This window comes from Maylandia zebra, linkage group LG3, assembly GCF_041146795.1.
Source record: "Maylandia zebra isolate NMK-2024a linkage group LG3, Mzebra_GT3a, whole genome shotgun sequence".
NCBI classification, from domain to species: domain Eukaryota; kingdom Metazoa; phylum Chordata; class Actinopteri; order Cichliformes; family Cichlidae; genus Maylandia; species Maylandia zebra.
Window position 1 is genome coordinate 40653919 of NC_135169.1, and position 27831 is coordinate 40681749.

At 41.0% G+C, this 27831-nt stretch overlaps 1 protein-coding gene across 31 annotated transcripts in view; it reads left to right on the top strand.

Moving 5' to 3' along the window:
- ptprda (protein tyrosine phosphatase receptor type Da) overlaps positions 1-27831 on the top strand; it is a 416134-nt gene that overhangs the window by 251482 nt on the left and 136821 nt on the right. Inside the window, exon 1 of one of the 31 annotated variants that reach the window (XM_076881854.1) lies at positions 23896-24315. The exons of the other annotated variants lie outside the window; for them this stretch is intronic. The gene's annotated coding sequence lies outside the window, so the exon portion shown is untranslated. Of the gene's footprint in view, positions 1-23895; positions 24316-27831 lie in introns of those variants that run through there. 31 annotated transcript variants of the gene reach the window in all.

A 27831-nucleotide genomic window follows, 5' to 3' on the forward strand; every position in this document is an offset into this window, starting at 1 on the left:
AAAAAGAAGGAGCGAATATTTCCTAATTGAAATGCTCTATTCATTTGCTCTGGCTCGCCCGGATGAGATTCTAGGGCTTGGTTAGTTCAATAGATGGGAAAGACTCGGAGAATGATGTATTACATTCTGCTGCTTGATGAGAGAATGCCGAAGATTTCATTAAATGAAGGATTTTTGGGTGGCTGCAAGAAGAGTGGCACAATCGTTAAACAACCTCTTCATCCATGAAAGGCACGATGAATAGATATGTTCCACTAAAATACAGTATGGAAAATACATGCAGTACTGTGCACAAGTCTTGAGCCACCCCTCATTTCTTTTTATTCGGCTATCAAAATGAGAAATAGGTGCAATCGGTGAAATGGTAATACAGTATATAAGGCAAAAACAGAGTTTGTGCTATTCTAACGAGCTTGAAAGTCACTATTTGGTTTGACCACCTCTCTTACTCAAGCTTTCTTCTAATATCCTTTGGTAGCCTTCAGGAATAGTTCTCCGGGCTTCTTGAAAGACTTTCAAAGCTCTTCTTTGGATGCTGTCTGCCTTTTCTGTTTTCTGCTAAGCCCTATTTAAGCCTATTTGCCACATAAGAACTCGAAAAACGTATCCGTGCCTTCATCACTTCTAGACTGGACTATTGCAACTCTCTCTGCAATTAGTCCAAAATGCAGCAGCACGTCTCTTAACTGGCACCAGAAGGCATAAGCACATCACCCCTGTCCCCACTAACTTACACTAGCTTCCTGTCAAATATCGCATTGATTTCAAAATCCTTCTGCTCACTTTTAAAATTCTAAGTAATCTGGCCCCTAGCTACTTAACTGATCTCCTTGATCTGTGCAACCCAACGATAGCACTGAGATCCTCCAGCCAACTGCTCCTAATCCAACGAAGGTCTGGTTTAAAAACCAGAGGTGACCGTGCTTTGGCCATTGCTTCCACTCTGGAATAATCTCCCAGTCGACATCGGAATCAATTCAGTCTTTCAAATCACACTTAAAAAATACCTGTTCAACTTAGCTTTTGAAGCAAATTAGTTTGACTTTCATTCGGCCTACACTACACCATGTAAATGTAATTTTAATTATAATTGTACTATTATTATACCGCATTGCGGTTTTATTGTGAAGCACTTTGATGTACGCCAGTCTTTTAAATGTGCTATAGAAATAAACTTTGGCTTGACTTGAAGATGATCCCACACTGTTGAGGTCTGGACTTAGAGGAGGCCAATCCACGACTGATCGGACAGTTTCCAGTTTCCTCAAAAGACACAACATACACCATGTCGAGATAGCCCAAGTTTTCAGTTAATAGCTCTTTGCAAATTGAGTTGTTGGCGCAAAAATACTTACCTTCAGAAAGCCTGGATAACTAGAACGAGAAAGTCTGGCCCCTTGGAAGCAAAGTTTGAGGGGTGATTCATCTTATTCAAGCACTACTTATCCAGGCAGCAAGCATTATTGTGACTCGCAGTGTGAAAGGTTATGTTTCAAGCTTAAATCACAAAGTCGGGTTGGAACAAAGATCGGAGACTCCACAGATCTGTCCAGTGTGCCGAGGTAAAAATATTTTTAGATAGAGATTGCTCTCAATTGCCACTGGTGAAATTACCAGATAGAGGTTAAACACGATGTTAACATGAATTACCTGCAAGCAAATACAGCATCCATAAAAGTTTGAACTGATTAGGCTGAACGTAATCAAAGCATCTAGCCCAAACAGGGAAATGCACTGTAGGTCTGCGAGCCATTAAGATGACCTAATGCAGTTTAATACAAGAGTTTTCCATCCTTGAGGATAAACAGTAAGATGAGATCATTTTTTATTTTCTCTGTAACAATACACAGTAATGAAGTAATCAAGCATTGTCAGAAAGTACTGTATTTTTATTTATCTCAATCAAATAATGTTTAAAGGGATTTTTCCCACTATATTACACAAACTCTACATTTAATATGCATCCATACTTACAATAGTTAATAAACAAAAAAAACAATACTGAAATCAGCCTTAGTTTAAATCTTAAAGTTTGAAACTTAATGCCACTAGGATCTCAAACTCTTTTATAACATGCAGGGAAAAAAGCACACACTTCACTTATAGGATACTTTAGCAGTAATTACTGGAGCCCTTTGTTGCTGTGTCGTGTTTCACTGGATCATAGTAAGGGAGCAGTTTGTAGCAGTGGGGGCATAATTAGTGATAGGCTTTGGACATGTCATACTCTGTTAGTCAGCCTCGCTTTAATTCCTTTGTCTCCTCTCTGCTCCGAGCGTTTATTCAGGTTGTGTGCCTTTACACAGGCATCACAGTGCATGAGCATGCTTAATGTATCTAGTAAAGGTTTGTTTTGCCTTATATAAGTCCTGGCCACATTTTTAGGTACACCTGTTCAACAGCTTGTCAGTGCAAATATCTAATCAAACAGTCACATGTTAGCAACTCAGTGTATTTAGACATGTGGCCATGGTTTAGATCAGGGGTGTCCAACTCGAGGCCTCAAGGACCGGTGTCCTGCAGGGTATAGATGTGTTTTTGATCCAACACAGCTGATTTAAATGGCTAAATGATCTCCTCAACATGTCTTGAAGTTCTCCAGAGGCCTGGTAATAAATTAATCATTTGATTCAGTGTTGTGTTGACCCAGGGTGCGATCTAAAAGGACATTGGCCGTTGAGGCCTGGAGTTGGACACCCCTGGTCTAGATAACCTGCTGAAGTTCAAACTGAGCATGAGAATGAGAGATGTAAAGTGATTTAAGTGACTTTGAATGTGCCATGGATGTTGGTGCCAGATGGGGTAGTCTGAGTGTTTCACAAACATCTCTAGGGTTTTAAAAAAGTGTCTTGATGATGATGTAGAAATAAATACGTGTTGCAACCACGGTATGCAGAAGAGCATCTTGTGATGGAATCCTATAGAGCAACATACTCTTATGTTGAAAGGGCTAAAACAGGAAATAGTTCCTGAAGGTGGGGCGCTACAGAGTTGTTGTCTGGAGTGAGTAATAAGAGTTTTGCTGTTCGGCAATAAAGCCAACTTGGTGTTGAATCTGCCATCACAGAAGACCACACCAGGTAGCCACTCATGTCATCTAAGATAAGGAGCCGAGGATCAAATTTGCACAGGCTTACCTTAACTGGACAATAAAAGATTGACTCCTCAGATCAGGCAACGTTTTTCCAGAGTTTCTGCTACAACAGTTGGATGGTAGGATCAGAATTTGATGTAAACAACGTGAAAGCTTGGACCCATCTTGCCTTGTGGCAACAGTTCAGGCTGGTGGTGGTGGTGTAATGATGTTGGGGATATTTGCTTGGCACACTTTGGCCCCCTTTTTAGTACCACTTGAGCAGTGTTTAAATTCTACAGCCGACCTGATTATCGTTGCTGACCGTGTTCTTGCCTTTATGATCACAGTGTACCTATCTTGTGATGGCTACTTCCAGCTGGACAATGTGCCATTTCACAAAGCTCTAATAATCTCAAAGTGGTTTCTTGAACATGACAGCGACTGTTCTCAAACGGCCTCCGCAGTCACAAGATCTCAATCCAAATAGAGCATTTTGGGATGTAGTGGCACAGGAGATTCACATCATGGATATACGGCCAATAAATCTGCAGCAAATGTGTGATGCTATCATGTTAATATGGACCAAAAAATCTCTGAGGAATGTTTCCAGCACCTTGTTGAATCTGTCTCCCAAATAATTAAACGAGCTTTGAAAGCAAAACCAGCACTAGGGCGGTCTAATATTGTGGCTGGCGAGTGTATTGTGTTGTCAGTTCAGAAAATAGAATTTATCTGTATGAACATTTGCTAATATATGCTCATGTTTGTCTTTCTTGTGTCTGCGCCTGTCTGTACTAATATACCTGTGCAAGTGCCCCTTTGATTTCCAGCTGAACAAAAGAAAAACAAATCATTCAATTCTAGCCAAGTCCTACAAGCTAGAAAGGCTTCAGTATTCAGCTGGCTCATGAAGCTCACTTTGTCTATAATTAGAGGAAACCTTTTGGGGCTTTTCATTTTCCTTTTTAAGTAGATCCCAGTAGCAATGAAATGCATAAAAAAAATGATATTGCATGATGCCAAAAGGTAGACTGGTGATTACAGTCAAAGGCCATTTTTTTTGGGCATGTGTCTATGCGTGGAGTTTGCAGAGTGGTTTCTCAACCTAGGCTGATGATGTGAGGGGTGGATGAAAGCTGCTTTGAGGATACAGTATACGGCTGGGAGGAAAAGCTTTTCCTTCACTCCCTTCCATTGCCTTTTCTCCAATTTTCCCTTTCTCCTTCATCCCCCTCCTTCATTTCCCTTCTTTCTGCCCTGTTTCATTCTCCTGCCACTCTACCCTTCCTATCTCTTCTCGCCTGCCTCTCCCCTCCCTCTGTTGTTTCCCTATCCAATTTTCCCCATACATCCAGTCCACTCTCTGTGTAGCCTCTTTCCCCTGCCACAGCTGTCTTCATACCTGCACTCATCTGTAACTGCTCTGCTCTGTGTGCTCCCTCTTTGGCTCTTTTTTTCCCACCATTAATTCCTGACCCCACTTTCCCCCATATGATGTTGGCAGCAGTTAAGGACACTGTTCGCAAATTGATGATTAGACACATTTTCAGGAAGTGAAGATTACACAGTTCCATAATGGGTTTGTTTTTGGTTTTTTCCTGTTGCAAAAATTCACTTTGCACTTTGTGTAGTTAGTGTGGGATTGTTGCTTTAAACCTACAAGTCATTTTAAGATGTAGATTTATAAATGTGGAACATGGGGTGCAGGTGCATGCCCAGAGCCATTTTAAGGAATGCTCCTGAAGCTGTAACACATGGCACCTATGCAAAATTACAATCCACGTGCTTCTGTTCCTTCATCACGCTATATTAGCTTTACAGACGGAAAGAGAGGGGAAAAAAGCAGCGTCCCTCGAGGTGAACCTTAAACTTCCAAGGTGAGAGAACATACAGATTTTTACTCTCTGCTCTGGTTAACTGAAATGAATTACTCGGATAACTGTGTTAGGTGATGAAGAAGTAAATGCACTTAAACGAATTAGTTTTGGTGCATTGCAGCACGTGTGTATTCTTATTGAACAAATCTGGGTTTAAAGCACCTGGAATTCATGCGTAGCTATACTGATATTATTGTTTAGCACAAATGTCATGTAAAAAAAAAAAAAGATTGCATTGGTATTACTCTAGACCTTTATACTTTTCCATTAACCATCATCACAAGGCAGGCTTGTGGCTTATTCAGACTACAGATACACATCAAAGTCCAGTGTTTGCACAAAGCTTTCTTGTTGCCGACTATCTTAAGTAGGACTAATTTTCTCTGTATTCGGGGTAAATTAGGAATGCTTTCAAACTAACAAATATGGCTGACTGAGATAAAGCTCCACGCTGCCAGGCTGGGCTCACTCCAGAGGAAGGAAAAAGAAAACATGTCTGGTGAAAGAAACATTTAGAAGTACATTTTAAATTCACTATTTAGCAAAAAAAAAACAAAACATGGCAAACCAAAATATGCCTTTTTATTCGGGTGTCTATGGCAAATGACAAATTATGCTTCTTGCTCCCTCTTTGTGTTAGTCGTAGACAGGTGTCTTTGATCCTTAACACTGAACAACAGCAAAAAGCACTTAGGGTACAAAGTAAGAAGTTTCCCTTTTAAATTGCAGGAAAGTACAGGCAGGTGCATTTGCTACATTTTAACAGTATTTTCTTTTCAGTCTGCCCACTGCAACAACAGTTTCTACTGTCAGTTATTTGTTTGCCGCGTTGTTTTGCTGTTCCTGCTGTAATTTTCATAAATGGTTTATTATTGTAAAAATGCATGTGCACGTCTTTGCTCATGCACAATACACGTTAAGTTTGTTTTCATGTCTGTTATCGCGTCATAGTTCATGTTGAACTATGACGCGATAACAGCTGATCACTCTTAATTCATTATCCCATAAAAATTTATAGTAGCTTGGCGTCAGTATTATTTCCTCAAAGACATCAGAATTTACATTACTGTGCACTGTATTCACAAAGAAGTGTCTTTTACTGTTTACAATTCCCAGTATTTTTACAGTAGTGGTTTTTTAGTGTAGTAGTAGTAATCGGAGATGGGAAGTAACGCGTAATCCGATTACTATTGTTTTCAAGTAACGAGTTACTATTGCAAAAAAGGATTTAGATTACTGTTACTTTCCCTTAAACATGCTGCGTTACTGTGTTACTAAACCGTGATTTTAGTAACGCACGTCATTACGACCTCCGTGGCAGCAACAGACATGTGTGGATCAACAGTGGATAATATGGAGCGCGGGAGAGAGTACGACCATGCAGCGTTTAAAGCTTGGAAGTATTCACATTACTTTGAGTTTGATTCTGTAAAAAGTGACAAAAACATTAGCGTCCGCTGTACACTCTGCGTGGGAAGAAAACTTCCTTCTGCAGTGAAAAATTAAGCTTCAAATCTGAGCAAGCACGGGAATGACCTCTGCGGCACCGGGCAAACCTCCCCCGGCCCCACTTCTGCTAAACAGATGACAATAGATTTAAGAGCGACAGGACTTAGTGCCGCAGAATCTTTGATTGTATTTATCTTTTGCTGCGTTTTACTTGCATCTATTTGAAAGAGTGAGTGTAAACACAAACTTATTTTATTTTATGTGCTGGAATATGCTGAAAATAGGTTTAAATGTTAAACAAATTTCTTCCAGTCAGAGAATGTTGCATATAATTTAATTTTTGCTTGATGCAACGTGCATAAAGTTAAAAGATTAAAACTAATTTAAAACTAATGATTACATTTCATATGATGCATTATGCAGAAAAAATAGAATGGGGTGAAAGGTCTATTGCTTTATTACCTATTCAGGTTGTGTATCCTTTTTTTTAAAAGTAACTAAGTAATAAAGTAACTAATTACTTTTGAAAATAAGTAATTAGTAAAGTAATGGGATTACCTTTTTCAGAGCTAATTAGTAATTAGTAACTAATTACTTTTTCAAGTAACTTGACCAACACTGGTAGTAATAATAATAGTAGTAGTAGTTAGTTGCTACATTTTGAAAAGTGGAGTATGTATTTATGCTAACACATTACACTCTGTGATGCTAACAGTTATTGCAAATATTTAAAAAAAAACCTGAACCAGTAAGCATTTAAAATGTTTTAATTTTTCTAATTCCTATGAGATATTTCATCAGACTCACAGCTTAAATGTGTGTTCTGTATCTTATTCTGCATTCATGGAAAATGTTGTAAACCCCCACCACCACCGGCTTCATTTGCTTGATTGTAATTCACTGTCTACTATTTGAGAAGTCGAGGCAGCTTGCTATTGATTTTATTTAGAAGGCTTCTACCCTTTATATTATATATTTTATTTCTATAATTCACCATGCATAGGAGAGCAATTGGTTCGAAGTGCATGCATGAATCAATGTTTCCCTGGAACTAGCTCTGTTGACTGCATGCAGTTCAATACCTCCTATTTATGTTTTAATTACGATGATCTACTAAGTGTAGGGAGCTCTGGCCTGCTCTCACAATCAGCAGCAACAAGCCCGGTAGAGTATGTCATATTTTATTCAATTCTATACATACATGTGTCTGCACAGAGGATGGTGATCTGTCGTGATCCGCTTTCACTGGCATGGTTACAGCTGATGTACACAATGGGAATTTGGTAGAAAACGCTGAACACATGACTGACTTTTAGGAAGCTACACGGGAAATAAGCAGTGGCTCATTTTATTTGCGTCGTTCAGTTTTGGAGGTTTTTCATGCTCAGTTCTGATGCTCTTCGTTGGCAGTGTAGCTCCATACTGGGCTTTAAACCCCACCGTGTTTGTTCTGTACTGCTTTTGTTTGGCACACAACAGTATATCATTTAATCAGTCGCCATTAGAAGTGATTGCTTAACTCAGTATGCCATATAAGTGGATTCTGGCAAGCCTTGAAGCCATAAATTTTATTGACTCGAGTAATTAGGAGAGATCAATAAAAGGCAGTTTCTTTCACAGTCTTGCTTTCCCGGGACTGCATTCGTTGGTGCGCTTCTCTGTTTCCTGGTTCCACTGCAAAACGCGATGACAAAGAACTGCTTTAAAAAGCTGAACCAGAAGGTTTATGATGTATTTTATGAACATAGGTATCTCAGTGCAACAACCTTTTACAGTGTCAGCCTGAAGTCAGGAAGAAATATGATTCTATTCTAAAGAGAAAGAAACCACCAGGGCTCCACTTTTCCAACTTCTTTGCAATTTGTTGCCGTTGTTTTATCTGGTGCCGTTTGCAGATGCTCCACCAGTAATACCTATTATGATACAGTAGAGAAACGGCCCCATAGTGTGTTCCTGTCAAGTCTCTTAAGTTGATAGCTGTGTCTTTGCACACTGCGGGAAGAATCCCTTTCTGTCAAACAACAGCTGGTGAAGACAACATGATGCGGAGGCCACGGACGAGTGAGCCATCAAACCTCCGTCTCTGACAGCATTTTGGCAAGCCGTGTTTCATAAGAGTCTGTCTCTCTCCGCTCTGCTTTTGTGCTGCATGAAGCAATAATAATTGTGCTGTGTTCTCACTTGAATGGTAGACGTATCCCCCGTGCGGCAAAAACAGTCAAAAACGGGAAGTTTGGAGGGATGTACAAAGGAAGACCCACGAATTAGCATGAATGAAATGAATCACACTTCTCCAGGGAGTATGATTCATTAGCTGGAAAATGTTCAGAGGAGGCATTGGTGGCAACCAATAAAACTAATATAACTTGTCCTTTATGAGCCTGAGCAGCTATGAAATGCGAGATTACACTACAGATGAAGCAAGTCTTTTGCTGACAGGGTTCAAAGAAAAATTCTTGCAAGGAATGGATCTACAAGCTGTTCAAGTGAGCTGCGTGAATTAAAAAATCCATGTAGGAAAGGCCACGAAACCATTTCTTTAAATCATTGTGTTTCATCCAAGCACTAAAGCATTTTCCATCAATATGCTACACCTACGTTTTCCTGCAAACTGTTATTGAATCAAGCCACAACAACCTTATCCTCAGCTCCATCAGGGCCCGCTTTCAGTCCAAACCAAGCCCCTATTCTCCTTTCCTTGATCCCCTCTGAAAAGCAAAGTGATTAGAAGTAGACTTAAAGTTGACTATAGCAAAAGAAACCCCTAAAAAAAAACAACCCTCCCACCCTAAAGCTCCACCCATTCCCAACAGGACCTTCCTGAATCCCCAAAGCCTTGGGCATTTTATCAGCATCAAGGGATCAGGCAGTCTCTCCCACTCTCTTCAAACGGTTAGCCCGGTGTGTTCCGTGGCCTTGTGTGTAATCTCTTTGGCTGTCGACAGATCTCGCAAAGGGGTCAGCTGTGATAACAGGATCACTCAGGTGGAGACGCGGGCGGGGGGAGGAGACCGCTAAAGAAAGGGACAGAAGCTAAAAGGAGAAAAATGCAGGAAAGTGCAAGGTGAGCTCCCCCTCGCTCAGCGGGGCTGGTTCTTCTAATGAGAAAGAATACCTTCTTTTTGTACAAAAGATGCAAAGAAATGAGACGTGCATGGACGTGCATGAGCACAAAAGAACAACAGCAAAGTTAAAACGAGCGAATGACCGAGGCAAAATCACTCAACGCTCAAGTCATGAGAAACTCATCTTTTTTGAGACGTTTGCTAATTTTAGACATTGTATAGACAAAACAGCCGATCCCGGACAGAATAATAACAATCAACAGATTAATCAATAATGGCAATAATAGTACTAATTATACAGCTGCAGCAGAATGAGCAGCCGGCTTTAGAGCTAAATGCAGCACAATAAGCTTTTGCTGAAAGAAATACAATCATGTCCAAGCTATTATAGTGGAAATAATAGAAAATCCAATATTTGGTTACAAACTGAGCCCTATTTGACATGGCTGGATGCCTGACAGAGCAGTGAGGCGCCCTGACAAGGCTGTTTTGCCCTGTCTTGCCCAGTCTGCCTCTTGCTAACACTCTGACCTGGCATCTTATTAAAACTGCTATTACACATGGACTGGGGGGGGGAAATAGGAGCAGCGGTGGACATAAATAGTGGAAAAAAATGGAAAGGTGAAAGTTCGCGGAAAACTCGGGAGCCTCGGTATCAATTTTACGCTTGGGCATCCAGCTAATATCAAGCAACAGAGACACATTACTTGTGCCCCATCACACATCCAAGCATATACACAAAGAAATGTATGCATGCAGACGCACAACATCCACAGACTCGCCCTTTTCTCCCCACAACCCCCCGTTTTTTTTTACTCTCTCTGACACACACATGCTGAGAAGCAGCATGGTAGGCAGTGACACAAAGCTAATGCCTTGTCACACAGGCTGTCAGCAGATTAGCCAGTGGATTACACCCCAGCCATTAGATGTGCACAGAGCGAAAGGCCACAAACATGGTAGCAAGAGAGTAGAAGAGGAAGAGAGTGAGGCAGAGTGTGAGGCTGGCAATGAAAAGGCATAGTCTGGAGTAAGGCACGGGAACAGTTAATAGAGGACAATTTAAACTTAAAAGAAGAGGAGGGAAAATAAATGGCGACCGCAGAAAGCAACAAGTCACACGTAGTAGATTTTGAATGGGGAAGATGTAAGGATAAGAAGAAAAGCGATTGTCAAGAGAATTTGTTGCCAGAGCAATGGTAACAAGATAATCACAGAGACAGGACAGGCAAAAAAAAGTAATAACAATGGTAAAGCGAGAGTCGCGGAGAAAAACAGAAAAGAGAGAAAGGGGTGGGAAAGGATCCAAGAGCACATGAGAGTCCAGAGAAGAGGGAGGGTTGTGTAGTGTACAGGTAGGGGGGGAATGAAAAGGAGTGGAGGTGATGAGAGACATGAGAGGGGAGAGAAAAGGACGCTTGAAAAACAGAAAAGGAAGGGGAGGGGAGATGGAAATGACAGAAGCAGGAGTGGAGATTAGAGGGGAGAGATGGGATGTGAAGCATCAGAGGACAGGGTTGAGAATTCTCTGCAGTATATTAAAAACAATGCAGCATGCAGCAGACGAGCAAAGGCAGATGATAAGAAGTGGAAGATGGACCGTAATGTAAAGGATTAGTGAAAAAAAAAACTTTTTAAAGCTGATTTCGCACATTTTTCACCCACAGTAGCCACAGGAATTCTAATATTATTACAGCCAGGGTTTGGCGTGTTTGGCGCTACACGTAGCTTACTCAAATGTCAATTTAAAGAGACAAACATACCCTGCTGCTAACATCTGTCACAATCTGCTCATTTCAAAGAGAATCATCTCGATTACCTTTGTCACTGAAGACGTTTTGTCACAATAGTCTAAAAGCTGATTTGTATTTAGATCATCACTGTACCGTACACCTGTCCCTTTCACTCCACGAAGATTCAAATTTGAGCAGAAAAAATGTTGCATATATTTAATATTTCTCTCTTTCATTAAAAGAAAGACAGAAATTTTGGGACGGGATCGATAGGACGGTACATTGGGCATACCCCGGCTGGTAGCAGCCCCCTTTTCTTCCCACAGATTATGTGTGTTTCATTCTGTTTAGTTTGTTTCTTTTGCCTTCTTTTTTCTTATTTTTGTTTGTATGTACTATAAATTTGGAAAAAGTACAAAATAAAAAGTATTAGAAAAAAAAGAAAGACAGAAATTACAATTTGTTTTAAGGCTACATTAACTGAAGGAGGCAAGGCTGTCTACAAAAATCTCTGTGTCTGAGTATCTGTGTACTTCCACTTTCAGGCTAATAACTGCATTAATTTTGGGGGGATTCGACTAGAATAGGTTAACATGCTTTAATTTTCAAATCACATTATTCTTCCCCTGCTATGCATTACTCTATCTTTCCTAGAATCACTAGCTTTCAAATTACATAGTATGTATTGGTGTTAGAGGCTGATATGAGCTGTTCACCAATATATCAGTATCAGCATTTGTAAAAGCCAACAAATAAAAATGGGGGGAAAAAAGGAAAGAAAGAAGAGAAACACCCTTCAACCATGTCATGGTGTTGATGTTGCATAGTTTGTACACTAGAGGGCGCCCTGCAACTTCCCTGTTGAAGTTGTGGTTTGTTTTTGGGGTTTTTTCGTTGTCTTTTGTTGCTACTTTTGCGGGAACAGTGGGTTGCTCCAACTGTTTTTTTTTTATGGTCTTCCTTTTTTATATTTTAACGACATAACTAGCTACACATAGCAAATGTTTGAAATCTGTTTATGCTTTATGTGTCTGTAAGAAAACAAAATATCAGCCAATATATCGGATTTTTAAATCGCCGAAAGTATCGGCATCGGTCTTGAAAATCTTATATCAGTCAAGCTCTAATTAGCGCACTTGCTGGACAAGTTTCACCCAGATGTGCTGCACGGTTCTTTGGCCTTAGCAGCATAAGTAATTTGGATGTACTGATGAAACAATCCCAAGCTTCATTTAGTAGTCCATTTAGCAAATGACAAAATTACATTTTTTTTAAATATTAATTGCAATTTTATCTCTAATTTTAATGATACTAACTATCTGCTGCTGTAGATAATGGGATGTGATTTAAAAAAGAAGACTGTATTGTTAGGTTCTGTTCATCTCTCCCTCTCTCCTCTGTTTTTTTCTTTTCTTTTTTCTAACCAGTCTCTGATTCCTCGTGGAGAGGTGTCAGGCCTCCTCAGTTGGTGATTCATTTTACAATAATCTACTTCACTGCCCCTACTGCCACCGCTACCTAAAGCCCCCCACCACAAAACCACTTTGCAAATGTAATGACACATAATTGTCTGTTGGATTTGCCTGCTAGGGGCTTCGTTCTGAGCCGGTATTTGTACAAGAATGAAAAGAGGGAGATGTCAAGTTAACAGGGGCTAATATGAAATTCTGATATCCATTAGGACCGGATATTGCATTCAGAATAGCCATAAGAAGGATGCCATACTGTGCTAACACACAAGTCATGTGTTTATGTGCGCTTTGAGTTTCTAGTAGCATATAGACCAGTTGGTGATAGACTAAGGAGTGGTTTAAATGTTTCCGAGCTTGCATGTGTGTCAGCGTGTACATGCATAATGTATGTGCATGCATGCATGAATACAGGAGGATATATTTGCGTGTGTGTGTGTATTTGACAGCGAGTCTGATGTCATTCAGGACGCTTTAGCAGGTTGAGTGATCCGAACGTGTGCTGCGGAATGAGTTGCGACTCCGAGTGCCGGAGGGAGATGAGAGGGAAACTAAATGTGTGAATCCCCACAGGATATTTAGACTGTTTATTATGATAAGCTCCTGTGTGCGCGCATCCTCTATATAAACATGAATAAATACACACATAAACTTGTGAAGTAAGAATGAAAGAGAAAGATGAAAATGCAAACGGGGAAGCGGAGAGGAAAAAAAATGATGAGGAGACAAAGGAAAGAGGAAAAAAGAGTTAGGAGACGCGTCGAGCAGCGATCGGCTCGTAGTTCACAGCCTTTAAAAACTAATTCCACACTGAGCTATCCATAGCTATCTCATATGGGAGCCATTCCACCTTTTAAACCAGCTCTCACTTAAAGCAGGCCCAGATGTAAGTCAAGGGGCTGCTTTGGATTAGCCAGCGAGAAAAACTCATTTCCTTTGCCATTTTACGAGCATTTAATTTGAAACAATTAAGATATTACGGTGCTGCGAATTCACTACACAGAGTGACAGCTGGGAGCAATCCCATAAACCCCTGAACCAGTGAATGAGCCACCTTGTGACTCTTTTCTTTTTTCTTCTTCTTTTTGCTCCACTCTCCTCCTCCTCCTTTTCCTCCATCTCCTCTGATGTTTCATCGAAGTCTTTGGCTCAAGGCTCTGTTCACTGTTCAGGTGAATGTACTACCTTTGCTTCAGCTGACATCTAAACGCTGCCGCCAATTAATTTAGCGGCTCGTAAATGCACCAGTTGGCTGATGAAAGAATAGCCTAATTTCCAGAGTCTAAAGGGAGGAAGAGAGTACCGAGGATGTTTACCTTCTGGACGGCTTTTTATTCATCTCGGCTTTTGTTGCATTATTGAAGTTTTAGCACAGGCTGCCTCACTCATCTTTGGAGAAGTACATGAGAACGGTGCTAACTACAGGGGGCAGCAAATGGTAAGCTGAGATTCCGATAGCTGTCAGTGTGGTCGTCATCATGAAACTGTTTTCTTTCTTTCTTTTTTTGCATACTGCTGGACATTTTTGAATTGGGGCACTTGTTTGACGTCATGCAGCTGTTTATTTCCTGGACTTTGATAACACACATATTGATCACCCTCCATGTCCTATCTGTCCTACACTTAAATAACTCTGCCACTCCCCGGCTTCAGATTCACGCGAGCTTTGTCAGCTTTCACCCATCAATTCACCTCCTCCTCCTCCTGCCTCCCACATTGGCATAGAAGGGCATCGGAGGTGTGAAATTGATGAAGGTGTGCTTGTGAAAATGTCAGTGGGGGATCACTGGCCAAAGAGAGAGTGAGGGAGAGTATATTTTTTGAAGGGGGAGTAGAGGGAGTGACGGATAGGAGTGGCAGACACTCCTTTTCATGAACACTGGACTGTAAAATGGAGGACCCAGTGCAAACAATGGCCATGATCAATCGGCTATGGTGAGAGGCTCCTCGTAAATGCCCACATGTGCTAAAAGAGAGAAAAAGAGAGGGGAGAAAAGGCAGGATAAAGAGAGAGACAGACGGAAAGAGACAGAAAGAAATGAGGTATGTGTCACTATTAGTTTGGCAAGGAAAAGTCAGAGAGGTACAGAGCAGAAGAAGTAGATATAGAGAGCAAGACAGAGAAGGGTGGAGATAAATGAGCAAGTGGTATAAGATGATGACAAGGTAAAAAGGCTTTTAGAGTAAGGAGGAATTTAAATAAATGAAAAGACAAGAATGGGAGTGGATAGAGGGGAAACAGACAGAAAAGGGGGAGTGTGTGATTCGCCCTCAGACTCACCTATTTGAATTCAGGCAGGAAGGGAGAATCACAAAGAAACAGGAAAAGAGCTGAAATGTAAAACAAAGGGATCGTAGCTATATTACATTATCACATCGTTGCAATGATTCATCCTGTTTTAACTCGGTCTTTTTACTCAGTCCTGTAGATGGTTCGCTATATCAGTGGCCATCCCATGGACAGCTTTTTTTCACATTGTTTTATTGTTGCAACGATAAATAATTAAAATGAGACAAAATTCAGCCAAAACTTTCCAGAGCTTAATATTTACTGTTTCCATTGTCATACAACAGAAAGAAAAAAAGAAAAGAAAAACAATAATGACGTGAGTTCAGGGATTAGCAGAACTGTTGAGTCACTAATCAACCAAGCGCTGTATACCTAGCTCATTAAATATGTCTTTAACATAAAATGAAAATAAAAGATGGCCGCAGTTACTGTGATGTCACCCACAGGTGTTTGGATTCCAGTTTTTGAACCATTAGCAGGGAGATAACATTTTGGCTGCTACCATTTTGGTTTTGTAGGGGGCATAAATGATCGTGTTTGGGTGAGAGGCTGGAGTCCTGACTTGTCAGTGGCTCAAAGTAGAGTTGGTGTCTAGCAGACAGTCATGATGTACAGAGGTCAAAGCGGCCGGTCCCCTAACAAAATCCAAACAGTTAACTTATAAAAGAATTAAAAATTATTTTTAAAAAGTCATCCACTGAATTAATTCGAATCAGTTTTATTTATAGCTCACCAAATCACAACAGCAGTCAACTCAAGGCGCTTTATATTGCAGGGACCCTAAAAATAATACAGAGGAAACACCAATGATCAGATAACCCCCTATTAACAAGCACTTAGCGACAGTGGGAAGGAAAAACTCCCTTGTAACAGGAAGAAACATCCAGCAGAATTGGGTCACCCTCAAGTGGCCACTCCAGGAATTGCACATTTTTGCACTTCTGCTATGACTTTATTTTTTTTAACCCTGCCTGTTGGCGCTTACTAAGTTCTTACCTGTATTTTCTTATAGTGCGCATAAAGTATACAGACCATATGTTCATTCTTTTGAGAAGGTCTGTATTTGCATGGAAACAGCACATAACATAACTCAAAGGCACAACAACTTAGGTATTGGTATTCACCGTGACAGCTGTTTGCTACTTAAGGAGGAGAGTAGTGGGTTCTCACAGCTTACCTGCATATGCATACCCTCCTTCTGCATAAGAAGGGCCCTCCACAGCTGCAAATGTGACTTCACGCTGACTGAATATTAGTCAAGTGCTGCTGCGGTTAGATTAGTTTTGGGGGAAAGCCCCTGTCATCCACTTTCACTTGTCCACCTCCACTTCCTTTAATCTTCCTCCTACCATATCAAGTGTATGAAAGCAGTGTTGATGCAGACTTGTAAGGGGAACACTGTGCCCGACTCACTTCACTCACACATAAATTTAACATTTAATCCAAATGCACATTTTAGCCGGTTTAGTGGACGGTGTCCTGAGCTAGGTTCCACAGAGTGACTCCATCAGGCAGGAGTTGACTCAATCTGTCCAACTCTCTCTCCCTTGCTACCTTTATCTCTCTCTTTGTCTCTGTGCAGGCCGCTGCACACCGCGGCTGCTCACGCCATCCCAGTTGATCTCTTAATGGACCTAATTGCTTTTCAGCTCATTGCACCCCATGCCAGCACTAAACTAAATCAAACCGAGGCCCCATCCACAAGCCTCATTGCAAATCTGATTCCGCTTGACATCATAATAAGGTGATATTGACTACTCATGACTCAGCAGTTTCAGAACAGATGACTAAGCTTTTGGTTTTCTCATCATGACATGCCCCGTGAAAGGAAAAACTGTTCAGGTCACATAAGAGTTCAAGTTACCTCCTTAGGAGTGCAGCCCATTGCGTTCCCGTTGTCGATATGCTTGCGACCCTCTGTGCGAAGGGCAATATTTGACGCATTGTTGCACACCGAGCTATGGATTATGCAACTAATACACAATGAACAAGCAGTCTGCGCTCGTGTGTGCTTCTTTGGTCTCACTACCTTTTGCATGGCATATTGATGTAACGTGCTGCACAGCTGATAGCAAGTGAAAACAGATCAAACATGAAACGCAGACCTTTAGTAAGCTCGTCTAATATTATAATATCTTTCGGATGTTATTGCATGAGATTTATGCATTTGAACCTTAAAAAATGTCAGTGTCACAGTGTCTGTGAACTTTGTCAACATTTAGATCAAAATTGGATTCGCTGCAGTGTCAGTCAAATCGGATCAGATAGAGAGACAGAGAGTTATAAGGATTGTAGCTTATTTATTCAGGATAACTTAACATTGCAGAAAACTATTAACCTAAAAATTATTAATTCGGTTAAAGGTTGCAAAGTTCACTCTGATTGTTACAATTTTTCTTTGTGCCATCATGACTTTTCAAGAAAATAACTAATAATAATACACAATTTTCACCCTTCGTCATGAGACAGCCATCTTGGGTCAAGGTAATTCTCGAAGGCAGCAATTTGAAAAAGATAAACAGGGTTAATTTAATGGTCTGGCATTAAAAGAGACATTAAAGTGTGATTTGTCCTCAGAGACGTGTGATACGACTGTGTAGTCTCCAAGTTATGTAGGTCAGTAAGTGAATTGTGCAGGCATTATCAGTGATTGTTTAAGTCTCTATACAGCTGTCTGGCGTCTGACAAGTAAATTAGTCACTTCTTCCATATCGTTTGCGTAGTTACGGCAATCAATCTCACGTTTAAACATCACAATCGTTTCGGCGACATCATAAAAACCTTGTTTTGTCTGTGATGAACTCTTTGACTATTAAGTCTTCCAATTTTTGACTAAATGTTAATTGCTCATGAAGGCATGACTGTATGCTTAGCCATTCATCACATCTGACAGATTCCAAGAAGGAGAGAAGTATTAGATGTCTCGGCCAAGGACTAGAGTTGGGTGTTGGTTTACATTTTTCGTGCCTTGGAGATATGTGCAGTATCACCTTGGCATTTGTTGCACTTAGCCCCCTCCACCCACCACCCTCCTTCCTCTCTTTCTCAACTGCATGGGCAGCGGCCATAAATAAGTCAATCTCCATCCGTCTCAACACATTGGATTAGATTTATCCGCTTAAGATAGATTGTTATCCCAAAGAGCGCGAGTCTCGCTTGATGGGGAAATTAATTTTACGATGACTGGTTTACTTGATCGGGACTGTGGGGGGAGGTAGGGGCTATAAATGTATCAACTCCTGGGCGAGAGGAGCTGAAAACAACACTCCTTGTTTTTGATTCAGATAAGTTGCCTCTCTTCTCTGCAGCATTATACATGGTGCTGTCTTTGGTCACAGAAACCAGAGTAATGATTTGACAGACAGTCATTTGTAAAGTGCCAGCAACTTGTCAAGGGTGAGAAGGCCTGAACCTCGGGGTATGAGAAGATTGACAGTGAAAGATATTGGGGTTTTTTTTGGTTGTTGTTGATTTTTTAAATCTAGCATTAAATGTGGTTGCTGAATTATAAATAGTCTGTATAATCAGAGTTACTCTGCAAATTATCTGCAATCAAAACACTAACTGAAGTGTTACTGATTTAACAGTTATTGGATTGAGTTGCACTCGAATTGACCCAAACCTGTTGAGCAATGATAATGTGTGTCAACAGTAGCCTTTTTTCAAATTCATCTGACAAACATTACTCAGAACCTCTTTAAGCAAAATAAAGGTTCTTTGTTTCTCTCCCCACAACTTATAGAACCACTCATCAAGCTGGTTCAAAGCTGAAACACAACACATAAATGTGACTTTAAGGTGTGATCCCAAAGAACTAAACAATGCACCCAGTACAAAAAATCATCTAATGAATTAATCTGCTTTGTACAGTAGCTTAAACTGTCCACAAGGACACTGCTGACGACCCTGCAGAGGGAAAAGGTTTAACTTAAGCAGAAATGATCCACCAACTCAAGCACCATGGCACAAAGGAGCTGTGAAAGGCTAAGATGCTGCACTGCTAAATGGGACTTGCGGTACTTTTAACAAAGAATAACTCTACAGTTACGATACTAGTGAAGCATATAGGGGCTAAATGCTAACATGCGACATAACTTTTCAAGATTTTCTTATTTAATCACTAGTGTACATATATTTATATTTATAGATACATATATATTTAGTCATCTTTTCTCTTTTACCATGTCTCTCTAATATTTTGCTCCTTACTATTTTTCTATTTTTTTTATTATTTTTTTATTATTTTATTTTATTATATTTTATTATATTTTCTCTTACTGCTGCTCATCAAACACATTTCATTGCAATGTTGACCCTGTGCTAACTTGCATATGACATATAAAACTGAAAACTGAAAACTAACAGATGTAAGTATCTGTTTAAAATCTGAAGCTGTTTCAACTTTAAAGCAGTATAAGACTGAAAAGTCATAGGATATGTCCGAAGTTATTACGAGTCGTTCTATAAACCAACTGGTGCCAATAGTTATGCTAGTTTTGAGATATTTGACAGGACATGTGAACAATTTTGACCTGTCGGCAAAACTAGAAGAAGAATGACATTTGCCTAATGTTTGTGTAAAATATCATGCCAGTACCTGCAATAGCTGCCAACATATTCAACCAGAATTCAGATAGCTTGCGTAGCACATTATTTAAATATCCACAGCGCTGACTTTGCTTATAATTGAATATGGCATTCAAATGATTCAACAGTCAACTGCTGATTTTTGTCTACTGAAAAAGAAAAAAGCAGTTCCACTGAATTTCAAAGTATTGAGAATATTTAATGTTAATTAGTTTTCTAAAGTCAGAATCATCCCCAAAGATTTACTGTGTGGGTACGTACACAGGGAAGCACATACATCAAAGGGTTTATTTACATTATTCATCTAAAGTGAATGCATATTGATACAGGATAACCTTTAGCATCGTTACTAGCATTTGCATTGTATTTACATAGTAAATGTCAATCAGTGCTTCACTTTGCATGACCCCACGCACATATAAATGTAAATATGTCCACTGCAGGATTTCAAACACTACTGACGCATGTAACACTAATGCATTATCACTGTCCTACAACAAAGAAATTTTCCCTTGCTAGAGTCTTTAAAATTGTCCTTTTCCTGTCAGTGCTGGTAGGTAAACCTGCAGCAGGTGGTAATCTATTTTCCCAGGTCTCTCTTGGATCCTTCTTATTGAAGGACAGTTGGTTTATAGACTACCGTGTCTTGTTGGGCAACAAAGTTCAGCCACGATAGGGGAGCAAGGCAGCCTCTTGATAAATCCTACCCTTGCCCCCATTTATCAACAAGTGCTGCTGTATTACTGCTATAGATGGTGCCAAGAATATAAAAGAACAAGGTTAGAAGCAGAGCAGAACTGTAAATCTAATATCTAGTGCCACGCAATTATATTCAAAGATCAACAATATTGTTGAGAGATTTGAAAAAACAAAATCTCTTGCAGTCATACATCAAGGGTGAATGTCAACAAAATTGTTTTATTAAAGCAAATTGAGTTTTATGAATGAAATTGAATCTTTAAATGTTTGGAATCTGGCACCTCATTGTTACAACCAAATTAGCTTTCCAACCTCTACTCCTTTTACATAAGAATAATATTCCAAACAATCCAAGAAAGTGTTGTCGTGATATCCACACATTTGTGATCTACAGTGCATTGTGCCTTGAGACATAACAGTCTCACTCCCACAATACTTTCTCATAGCCAGCAGTTGAGGCCAATAGTTCACCTTACAGTAATTTCATCAAGTTGCTCCATGGTTCATTGTCAGAAAACCAACACTTTCTTTTTCTACATGCATAGACTGAATCTAATTCTGCCCTTACAAAATGAAGCTGGGTATAATTTGCAGGTGTAAATCACCATCACGGTTACTCAATCAGATACATGACGTGGCTGAGTGCAGGTAAGAAAACAGATCTGCTGACTGCAGTAGTCTGTCTCTCTGTCTCTCAGTGTACTATTGTTGGATGCTAGATCTACGTGTCTGCAGGGCCAGGTTGTTCATCAGAGGTTTTGGCTTGCTGCCATAGAGGCAACTTTTCCGAAAACACTATTGGTCTTAGTCATCTGTCTCCCCAGGCCATTGCTGTTATTTTCTGTAGCCCTACATCAGAGGTCCATTCACTTCACTGTGTTATAAAGAGCAATATTATCCCCTTGTTGTGTGACATTATGCCTAGGCGGTGACATAGACATGCATGAACCACATCTAGGAATTCTTAGACTTGGAGGTTCCTGATCAACAGGCTGGCATTGGTTTAGTTCCTGCATATGTAAAGGCAGTTTTCCTACATGAAGAAGCAATGCTTGCATGCATGCACTTTAGGTTCAGTTTGACAAAAGAATCAATATAAGATCCCTACAGGGATCTGTGTCTCTCAGGAGGGTTTAGAGGCACCTTACTGTACACAATGATATTTATTATGAACCAAACCAAAGTCAGGAAATGTAGGTAATGCTACATCTCTGTTTGTCCACTGTGGGGAAAAGCAACCATCTATAATCAAGTAACAAACACAAGTACAGTACAACTCGTATTTAAGATTGATTATTTTGTGGTATTGTTTTTATTCTTGGCTTGGCAGCTGCATTTACTAGCTATAAAAGCTATAACTACTACTCAGGTACTGCACTTTGTAACAGATTCATCTTGTCTTGCTTACATAATACAGCATCTATACAAGTATTAGCACAGAAACTGATCATTTTGGAGACTACCTCTTTACTGGTAACCCATAGCTGAAATTAAAGGTACAGTGTATAAAATCTCACCACTAGCTGTCAGTAGATTGCAACTGAATTCTGTTTTTTTACCCCTGCAAAAGAAGTACATCTAAGGTGTAGCGCTAATATATTTTAGTCAGCCAAGAGATATCAAAAACATTAAATCTAGACTATACCTCATAACAGCCATGACCAGCCAGTGTTTCTGAGCAATTTTCTACACACTATGTTGTAGCATATTTGAATAATCTTAACATTTAGTAATAAATCAGTAAAAAAAAAAAAAAAAAAAGCAGATATGTGCCAATTATATATTTTTCAGTATTTTATATTTTTACCCCTTGAATCACCCCAAAGACTCTTTTTTCATCTGTAGTGAGTGTAAGGTGTCAGTCCGCTGTTACCTCAGCTGTCAATCTGTCCAACTCTATTTACTCTGGAGGTGGCTGTAAAACTTTGTGGAAGGAGTTTTCTACGAATTGATGAGTCAGTGAAGCTAACTTCAGATGCTGATGTGAGTTGTTGAGGATATTCTGAACTTTTCTGTCGATAAGTGCTGCTCTTAGCCTCCGTTAGCGGTTGTTAGCCAGTGTTAGCTGCTGTTAGTCTATGTTAGCTAGAATTAGTAAAACTTTCTCTGAGGTTGGATCTAGCAATGATAGAGTCAAACATGTAGTGAATAAAGTCATACGATGTAAGATTGTAATTTTTTTTTTTTTTTGTCAGAGGTAAAGTGTGCTTTTTAGGACACTCAAGCTAGCACTATGCCATCATAGTGTTAGCTTATAATAGGCTGTTGTTGTTTAGCCAGCAGCTGTCCAGATTTGGGAAGACTGCAGGTCAATTACTGACAATAAGTAACTGCGAAAATGTCATGAATAAATAAGCATGTTTGTGGACATTTTTGTGTGTTAGAGCACTAACTTCAGTTCAGTGGAGTGGCTGGCATTTTATCCAGATGCTCGTTAGATTGTCTCTTTTCATTGCGGTGTTTCTTTCCATCAGTTCCTCATTTGTTGTATTGTTTTGGTTTTATAATCAGACTAGCTTTCAACGAGTGTCAGGTCTGGACTGCAGACAGGCCCCTTTCAGTTACCAGACCTTTACCACACTGTTGTGGTTTAACATAGGCTTGCTTAAAATAAGCAAGACCTTCCCTGAAAACAAACATGTCTGGATGGTAGCATACATTCCACCATGAAACTACATCCACAATGGAAGTCCTTTAGAGCAATGCTGTAACCAGAGATCATAGAAAGTGAGTGGCATTCTGTGACTTTATGCAACTACAGATGAAATAAGTAATGGTGACAGGAAGTAGGTAGGACCCGAGAAAAACGTTTCTCTACTTCTACCATGTCCCGTGCTCACAAGCCTATTTAAGCTAAGTTCAGTTTTAATAGGCTTGGACCCACAAAAAGAAACATACTTACTTTTGGGGGGGCGGAGTCTGATATGAGGGCATTATAGAGTCTTAACTTTGATTTGTAGATGAAGCAATGAACTATCCTGACTGATGATGGTTAGAGGGAGATGTTCCTGACCAACTGCACTGATTTCTACTTGTTTGTAATGTACTGCCTCCTTGACAACCAAAGCCATTCAATTCCCCCTTTTGACCTCACACCTCATTTCTGTGGATTCTCTCTAAATATGTGCAGCATAGACACATCTTTTTATTTGTATTAAACAGTCTGTTGCTGATAGACATCGTGTTGGAATCTGATTCAAAATGACTTAAAAAGGGGGGGAAATCTTTACAACACATTTACAACTCTAAAATAACTGACATACAGAGACACATGGGAGCTAAAGAGGTTGTCTTGATTTAGCATCTGAAAATAATTACCAGGTCAAATCTAAACACTCACACCCACTCTGGCTCTTCCCTTTCACACCAATCTTCCTCTAAAATAGCCATGTCCAAATGGACATTCCTGCAGTGGACTTGGGAAGGAAAGTTGATCCAGGAGAGCTGGCAGAGTGGGACCTCGCTGAGTGACGTCACCTCTCCCCCCAACCCACCCACCCTTTCACACACGCAAAAACACACAAACGCACACACCAAGTTCGTGCTCAGGTCTCGGTGAAGAGAGAGAGAGAGAGAGAGAGAGAGAGAGAGAGACTCAGACAGACCTACCGAGGCGGATGAGTGAGGGGAGAGAGAGAGAGAGAGAGAGCAGTGTGTCCCAGGCACACCGCGCTCTCCAAACACAACCACAGTCTCGCCACGTTCAATTCAATGAAGATCTAACGAGCACAACAGAGACAGACCCAAACCAGAGAATATATTATACACGCCCCACGTGCGTGTTTTTTTTTTTCACCCCCATCTCTCCCCCCCCAATCACCGGTGACGGACATCTCAAGGAAAGACGCGAAATAAGAACGAACAGACGGGGGAGGAAAGAAGAAGGAAAGAAAGAAAGAAAGAAGAAGGACCTGAGGACGGATTTCTTTCTTCCACGGTATTTTCCCCGGGACTCGCCTGCCATTTAGTGGATGTAAAACAGAAAGAAGAAAAAGAAACTCGACTTCCCTTTACGCAGAAAAAAATAAAGGACAGACTGAGTTTGAGAGTGACTGCAAAATGGTGATAAGGTAAGAGATGTTTGACGAGCCTGGGAGTTTGGAGGTTGTGACGGTGGGAAGTGAAGTGGCTGCCGCAGTGATTTGAGGTGCGCGCACAGGCTCGCGAAGTTGGTTCAAACATTAGCGGGGGCCGTTACACGTATGTGGACGGGCTTTTCTGTCCTCGCGCTGCCGTGTTCGTGTGTCCAACTTGTAGTTTTTGTGAACTCGCGCGACGCGATGTTGCTTTCAGGGCCACATTACAGTAAGAAATTCGCGCGGAATGACACGAAATAGCTTCCTTTGACTGGCTGATTTAAAAAACAAAAACCTTAAAATGCACCTGCACGTGAGCAAATTTGTCTGTGCTATATTTTGGTCATGACGTGGGGTTTGCGTTGAGGTGTTCAGTAGATTATCCGCACGCACTTAATGTATTTATAATATTTACGTTTGCTTTTTACATTATTTTTTTATTTATTTTAAAATAAACTGGTAACTATTTTTTTCTGCGCTGTGTTATCCTAAAAAAACACGTTATTTTAAGCCCTCTTTATAAGCCGAGTGGCTGTCGTGAGTATACGGTTCGTATTAGTGCATCCTGCCTTTGTAGGCAGCGAGTGGAGTGCGAGGAATTTTCAAAGTGCATTCTAAAAACTCTCCAGAGGTCCCTCATCTTACCTGTCTTTTTTTAGAACATTTTTCTAGTGTTTATTGACGAGGAGGCGTTACAGTTAACTGCTTTTAAAAAATTAGAATAATAAAAGCAGCACTTGTCTGTCAGTCAGGTGAAAGCGAGCCTTTATTTCCAGGAGTACATGCCACCTGTGCTCAGTGTGCCAGTTGGGCCACTAGGGGACTCATTCTCTCCAGCCACTGAGGAGAATGCAGCAGAGAGGGGCTACAAGCCATGATTAGAGATCCCTCCTCTTTTGCTTGAAAAAAAAAAAAAGAAAAACTTTATGCAAGGTATAGCAACCAGTGTTAGAAATGTAACAAATGTCCCCAAGGATGAAATGATAGTTTATCAGCTTGATGGAAATTAATATGTGTATAACTACATAATCAGCAATTCACGTTAGGTGGGATTACAGTGTAAAAAAAATGGATGAAAGAGTGACAAGATGTGTTGTGGTGTTGCTGTCTGGGTAAATGAAAAGGCAGGGATCGAAGGCAGAGTCGGCTAGTGAGGTGATTTGAAAGGCCAGTATGGTGTGTGTGTGTGTGTGTGTGTGTATTTAAACATTCAAATCAGAGTGAATGTGGGTGTTTGCTCAGGCGTTTTCATCGCACAGTGAGCACTCTGGGAAGAGCACGCCCAGCATCTCTGCACTGTACCTTCACGTTCGACTGTTCCAGGCTCAAACAATTAGCCCGATTTTGACACAGCACAATTAATGCTGTCACCACACATTCGAGTTCCACTTTCAGCAGCACTCGAAAGAGGGAGGCAAAATGGACACGCGCCGAGGCGGCGTTGCGTTTTAAGTGCTGCCTCCCAAAGTCGCTGAAGGGAGAAAAGAGTCTCAGTCATCGAAAAGTGGCACCGACGCGGCCATCTGCACTCCAACCCCTCATCCTTCACCTTCTGCTGTTCTAAAGCCTCCCAGACGATATGCAGCTGGTGAGCAAAGTCTGAACCTGTGAAAACACGAACGTGTTTGTGTGAACGTGCACGCGCAAAGGATGCAAAGAGTTTGTGGCATTCAAGCTGCTAAATTGAAAAATGATCAGGGGTTGGAAAGTGCCTACAAGGGGCTTGGGCCATCTTTAGCGTGCCTGCCGATCTGCTCCTTTTTTCTTCAGTTTCTGTGCCTGAAGCACACTCTGAAATCACATCCTACATTTTTGACAGTGGCTGGAGGGAAAAGCGGGTGTTTTGAAAACTTCATGTTTTAAGGGAACTCGAGATCTTTCAGACGCTTCTATTATTTCTGCTCCTTTTTCAGTGCGCATTCGCTTAGCTGTGCGATTTGATTGCCGCGCCACTGGTTGGTTAAATGTTAAGCTCGCCGATAAAAGCTAATTGACAGCAGGGCCTTCGGTGTAACAGAGATGTCTGGAAGGACTGCGGGAGCTTTAAATATCTCCTTATCCACCATCCGTAACTGGCACACAGCCGAGGCCGGTTAAAAACAAGTGTGCCTGCTCCGCACACTCCCATTGTCTCAGCACGGATAAGTAGCTCTGACTCACTGCTTTATTTTGTTTTTTTCAAGACTTTAAAATAAGAAAAGAAAGAAATGTCAGGAAAAACTTTTTTTTGTACTACGTGTGTGCTTTTACATGCGCCTCTGTGTGTGAAAGAGAGAGAGCTCTACTTGAGGAATTCCAAGGCCAGGGCCCCTATTACAAGTGTGGAATGAGAAATCAACACTTACATTACAAAAATGGATACGTAAACACAGAGGCCGCAATTATCAGGCGCCATGGTGTTGGAACTGGGTGAGATGGAGTGCCAATATGTCTGTTAGCAATCACCCCCCCTCGCTGCCTGCCCCCTGTAATCCAGTGGGTGTATTCTAGCTTGTTTTGTGCCAACAATGGCCCTTAACAGCTACCCACTGACTGGCAGGCAGGCTAGCTGGCAGGGTGGGTGGCTGGTGGATGCGAGAGAGAAGTTTGATGGGCTCTGGAGGGAAAACGCTTCCACGAAGGTTCACGTCCACGAAGCTCACGCCGTACTTCGCACGTGCATTTTGTATATGGCACACTTAAAAGTTTCTTCCTGCTAATCTGGCGTGTGCGGCTGTGCTTCGGGGTCCTCTTTCGACTACAGAACCCCCACCTCACAGAGGCCAGCCTGATGCATTGTGACAAATGAGAAAGCAGTTTGATTTCGCACAACACTGAGCTGCACCGCGGCATAATGAAGTGATCATGACTTTACCCTTGGTTCACTTTGGCTGTGGTCCCGCGATGTTTTTCCTCTCTATTCAATCGCTTCACTCACTTATTTACTTGGCAAGCATTTCCTCCCGTAACCTCTAGTACTGCATAACTAGCGTCAAGGGTGGGTTGCTTGATAAAAACCACCGCTACGGGGCATTGGTTTTACACATAGGGGAACGCTAGCAGTTTTTATTGATATTCAAGTTGCCATTGGGTTGGAATAATAAGAAGCCTATTTTCACGCCCAAGCAAAATCACCTCTACTGTCCATCACCCTGTCAGGGCAGAAAGCTGAGGCGTAAATATTTTTGGCAGCGGAGGGGATGGAGGGAGAAGCTGAGCTTGTTCTTTCCCCGTTTGCGCCCATTCTCCAATTCTGCGACTGATTTAAATGCCTTGTCTTGTTTTGTTTCCGTGTTCTCCCTGCTTCAAATTAGCCTCATTGAAATGAGGTGTAATTTTAGAAAGAAAAGTTCTTCTGCCTTCCTTCCCCATTCTTTCATGGCGATTTCATCTCCCTTTGTAAAATGCACTTGTAAGCGTTAAAAGCGGAACGCTCAGTGTCATTTCTAACAGCTTGGAGTGCTTCGCCTTGAGGCTCTGCCTCCAGCCTTTACATACAGGGGAACTATCGAAGTGACAGAAACACGGAGG